This window comes from Ziziphus jujuba, chromosome 2 (genome assembly GCF_031755915.1).
Source record: "Ziziphus jujuba cultivar Dongzao chromosome 2, ASM3175591v1".
Classification (NCBI taxonomy): domain Eukaryota; kingdom Viridiplantae; phylum Streptophyta; class Magnoliopsida; order Rosales; family Rhamnaceae; genus Ziziphus; species Ziziphus jujuba.
This window is the reverse complement of record NC_083380.1, coordinates 469,104-474,698: the sequence shown is the minus strand read 5'-3', so window position 1 is coordinate 474,698 and position 5,595 is coordinate 469,104.

The window sequence follows — 5,595 nt, the reverse complement described above, 5'->3', positions numbered from 1 at the left end:
TCTCCTCTGGAATCTGCCTCGTGGGCTTAACCCATCACTGTCTGAGCCTGAGCTATGGCTCTTCTTAGCTGCCCCCTGTCGAGGTACTCCGCTATACGATCCTTCGAATGATCTGCGCCTCGAGGGTCTGTGTATCTCCTCCTGTCTCTCTAGCTCGAGCGCTGCATCCCTGGCGGACTGATAGGTGGGATGTACTGATCCAGAAAGGGTGTAGCCGATGCTCTCTTTCAATCCGTCTATGAACCTCACCTTCTTCGTGTGATCGTCGGGAATCAGGTGCATGCAGAATCCTGATAGTTCTCGGAATCTCCTCTCGTACTCTGTCACCGTCATGTTCCCCTGTCGTAGTTCCTCGAACTCTCTCCTTCTTGCTTCACGGTAGGCAGGAGGACAAAACTCAGTAGAGAAGGCCATCTTGAACTGATCCCACGTATGCCTTGCACGAACAACTGGGCTAACTTCTCGGGTGAAAAACGTTCTCGCACCGGTAGGAAGTGTGCCGACTTGGTGAGACGATCAATGATTACCCAAATGCCGTCGTACCTTCTAGGTGTGGAAGGAAGCTTGAATACGAAGTCCATGTTGAGTTCTTCCCACTTCCACACAGGAATCGGTAAAGATTGGAGTAGTCCCAAAGGCTTCTGTCTTTCTGCTTTCACTTGTTGACAAATCAAACACTTTGATACGAAGTCTGCCACTTCTCTCTTCATACCAATCCACCAATAATACTTAACAAGCGTCCGGTACATCTTGGTACTTCCCGGATGCATCGCATACATCGAGCTGTGCGCCTCCTCCAAAATCTCCTTCTTGAGTCCTGGGATATCCGGAACGCAAAGTCGTCCTTTATACACGAGGGCTCCATCCCTCCTTATGGAAAATTCCGGATCAAGACCTTCTTGTACCTTGCCCTTAATTGTCCTCAACTTAGGATCTTCCATTTGGGTCTCTACTATACGATCCACCAACACCGGTCGTACCTGGAAGCTAGCCATGAGAACTCCTGAAGGATGCATATGCATTAACACCCCCATCTTCTTCAACTCCACCATGAGAGGTAGTTGGATGACTTGGATGTGAGCAAGGGATCCAGTAGCCTTCCTACTCAAAGCATCTGCCACTACATTCGCCTAATAGTGACTTTAACTTCCCTCTTGTGCAACTTTCCTTCTCATGCCCACTAATTAAGGATAGTCAAATTGGTCCACGAGAACACGATCTACAAGTCTTGGTCATAGTCGAACACTAACCATAAGGTGCTTCTAAAGCATGCATCCTTAAACCAACAACCAACTCTCGTGACTCGATCAGCACTTTAAAAGGTTAGATTAGAACTTAAGTCTAATTTCCTCAAATACTGGTATCACCAAGTTAAGGTTGAGATTAATTCACTTGTCTTCGATTACCCTCCTAGTACTTACAATTATAAAACCCTTGCTCCTCATTGATTAACCAATAGTCTTAACCTCGACAAACATCAATCTTTCTTTTAACTAAATTCATCAAGGTCATGAATAAAATTCTCAACATCCAAATACCATTCTTGAAAACCCTAAGTTTCCCCCATTTCAAATAAATTCCATGAATCCACACCTCAAGCAATAAAGAATTTAAATCCTAATTCTAGCATCACCACCAATACTATGAACAAATCACTAGATCCTTAACCCAATAAAGTATTCCACACTTCTTAAATTCTAACTCCGTCCCAAAAATCATACTCCTTATCATTGTAAATTATCACCAACAATATCAACCACCTTGAATCGATGAAGCACCATCAATACGAACCTTAAATCTCCAAGGAAATAAGATATCAAGATCTTAGCTTCTAGAATGAAAAATAACCATGCTTAAACATCCAACCATGCCTAAGGAATCATCCTCATCTCATTAACCTCATCAACCACCAAGTAGAACTTTAGTCGCTATCCGGATCTTGCTTGATTCTCTAAACGCTGTCGTACCTTCTCTTTGTGAATGATAGTTTAAGCACGAAATCCATATTTACATCTCCCTACTTTTACTTATCGGTGACCTAAGTACCTTTATTCGGATCTTGCAACTTCCTTTATCGTGCCAAACCACCATGTCATCCAGTGAGCATTCCATACGTCTTGGTACCCTTGGGGTGTATCGCATACCTTGAATCGCGTGCTTCCTTTAGGATCTCCTTTTTGAACTCAACGATATCCTACTTTGGATTCTCAATTGGCGATACTTAACCTTAAGTCTCTTTTGGAAAAACCATAACATAAAACAAATAATAAAATATATTTTTCAAATATACCTAACTTGCATAGGCAATTGTTAAAACTCCACATTGAAATTCATATCTTAAAATCCATAGCATAAAATAAAATATGCACGCTTGTAATGGAGGTACGTACAACACCTTCTACATGTTACGTAATCCATGATTCCAACTGTCGCCGACACTCTGCTACCAATACAAACCAGGGTGGTTGCCTATATTGGCCGTCCAATCCCCTGGACTCGTAGGCAACATGATCATGGGGCTAGCTCTACATGGACCACATTGGTTCGCCGCCTCCATATGGTGCAGTATAATATTAAACAATATAACATACAGATACATGTATGAACACAAACCAAAAATACTTGAATAAAACACCTTGAAAAGCATTTAAATTTTGATAATCGATCGGGAAAATATTTTGACGCCTTGAAATCGATCGATCGACACACATCCTTAGGCAATCAGCTTTCTCCTCCATGAACGAAACGGATACCATTCACGATGATAAGCTTGACCTTCAAAAAGAAAAGGCATCCTCGACCATCGACTAGGCCATAGGAATTCCCCGTTAGGCTAGATGATCCTAATTGACACCCTCGAAGATTAGAGTTATTCAAACTCGGGCAACGAATTTACTTCGAGACAAACAGAAAGAACGCTTTCACACGGGTAAAACGAGAGATTAAACACGGATAGGATGCACAACAATGCACAGTCCCTTAGGAATACTAGAACCTAGAGCTCTGATACCAACTGTCAGGACCCGTCCAGAATTCCTCCTCCGGAACCCTAGACAGCCCTGATCCCAGGGAAATACCACCGAACCTTCCAACGGAAAATCCGGCAGCACCTCCCCTAAGGGATTTACTTACCACAAATTTACCTGCACTGAAAACACACTTCAAAAATATCCCTTTATTCCTCCCACAAACTACAAATTGGTTCCACAAATTGCAGTACTTAAAAAAAATAAATACAGTAATCCAGTGCAAAATAAATACAACAAGAGTGAATGAAATATTACAACTGCAATAAAAGAATAACAGGGTACTGCCGAACTAAAACAGCGAGGAAGATCAAGTCCGCTCCGAGTGAACACCGACAACCTGGTACCTAGAGGAACGGAATTTAAGAGTGTGAGATGCTAATCATCTCAGTGAGCGACCCTACTACTATACCATATAATATCACAGTAATAAGTATAAATAATAATTATTTGGAAATAATATTTTCTCTCAAAACCCTTACAATTCTCTCAGTTGGAAAGGTTCCCCTTTTAAAACAATTTCACAAAACCCTTTATCCATATTCCCCGAAAACCAAGACATCAATTAAATACCAGAAGCGGTAACAATTATATTTTTAATTCCAATTCAGTTTCCAAACATTTTATTTTTAAAACACAGTTCTGAAAATCATTTGATGCACCCACTATATACCAGTGGCGCCAACAGTACCCAGCGTCCCAAGGTACCGCCAGACAGGAGGTTATAGAGAGAAACCGGCATACGGTCGCGTGGCGTCCCACAGCGCCGCTGCTAACCTGGTGTCCCGGCCAAAGGGGGGTGGCCGCCCTCTCCGATGGCATCCACAGGACACCCTCATAATATCAACCGCGCGCTACTCACACCCACCTGCGCGCTAATCACATCACCTGCGCGCTAATCACACCCACCTGCGCGCTAATCACAATCGTGTGCACACTAACCATATCACATATACCATATCACATAATCAGAACACCAGTACGTGCACGGTGCATCTAAAAATTATAAAATCCATAAATTTAAATCATAAAACAAATTTCACATTTTTCATAAGCATAGCGGGCATAATCCATTCGCTTGAACCGGGAAATTCTCCACAATTTCCTTATAATCCATACCATAAATTCCATGATTTTCAAATCCACCAACTTCCAAATCCATCAATTCAAATATCCACATTTTCCCAATAGCATAAATAATTTCTCGAAATATCATAATCAAATCTCATAATATTCCATGGGCATATTTTATAAAAATTGAAATCACCAATATAACCAAATATTTTCTTTGAAATATTTGAAAATCAAATCGTGCCCAATTTACCATTAAAACCACACCAATTTCAAAATCCTCAAAACCATAAAATAATTCCACACGGCATAAATTTGTAGAATTCGCATTTTCTTAAATCCAATAAATTCATAAATAATTCTACAATAAATCCAATAAATATTTGGCACATAGAAATTAAATTCCAAATATTTAATTCACACATAATATATTCATCAATTAAATTCCCCAAAATTAATTTGAAGGTGGGTCACTCACCTGGAGCACGCAATTAACCCATGATCCACTACGGGATCAATTCTACGACTCACCGGTGCTCCTAGAACAAAATTCACAGACAGTCAAATAAATTAATATTTTATTCGGGTAAATAATACCCGGTACCCGGGGGGTCAAAACACAACGATAACTAAAATTTACGAATCATATACCGAATCGAAGCTCGAGTGATGCTAATCACAGATCCGGTCTTAATTTCCGATGATCGTACCCGACGGGGTTTGAATTTTATCGGGAAGCTTTTCGGGTTTCGGCTCCGCAATTCTCCCAAACCGTCGCGAATTGGTGGAAACGGAAGTCGGATTTGGGTTCAGGAGGTCGAACACTGCGGACTGGAGCTGGCCGGAATTTTCGGGTACTCGCCGGAACAGTATTTTCCGGCGGGCCGCCACGTCACCGGCAACCGTCGCCGGAACAGTGATTTCCGACGGTGGCCGTTTGCTGTGAAATTTTGCAGATTTGTAGATCGTGAGGAGAGCAATCCAACGGGACTGACGGTGAGCAAAACGGAGGTCGGACGGCGGAGAAATCACCGTTTGAAGATTTTCGACCCCTCGCCGGAAAACGCTCCGATCCCGGCGCGTCGGTGGTCTGATGGCCGTGATTTTTGGTGGGTAGGCCGGACTTGAGGAGAGGATGCTGGGTGTATGGCGCGTGTACTGTTTATCGGCCGGAATAGTGCCGATTCGCGGTGGCCGGCGGTGGAGGGGGAAAAATCGCCGCCAAACTTCGGACGTCCGATCCGGGCGCGTCCGGCGGCCGTTCGCCGTGAAATTTGGAGGTTTTGCCGGAAATGAGGTGGGCAATCTGGCTGGCCGGCGCGTGTACAGTAACTAGGCCGGAAAAACGTGAAAATGACCGGCGGCCGGCGGGTCCTCTCTCTCTCTTTCTCTCTCCTCTCTCTCTTTCTCTCTCTTCTCACTCTTTCTCTCTCTTCCCCGAGAGTTTTTCAAAATTAAAACCCTGCGTGACACTGTTCATGCCACGTGGACCAATCAG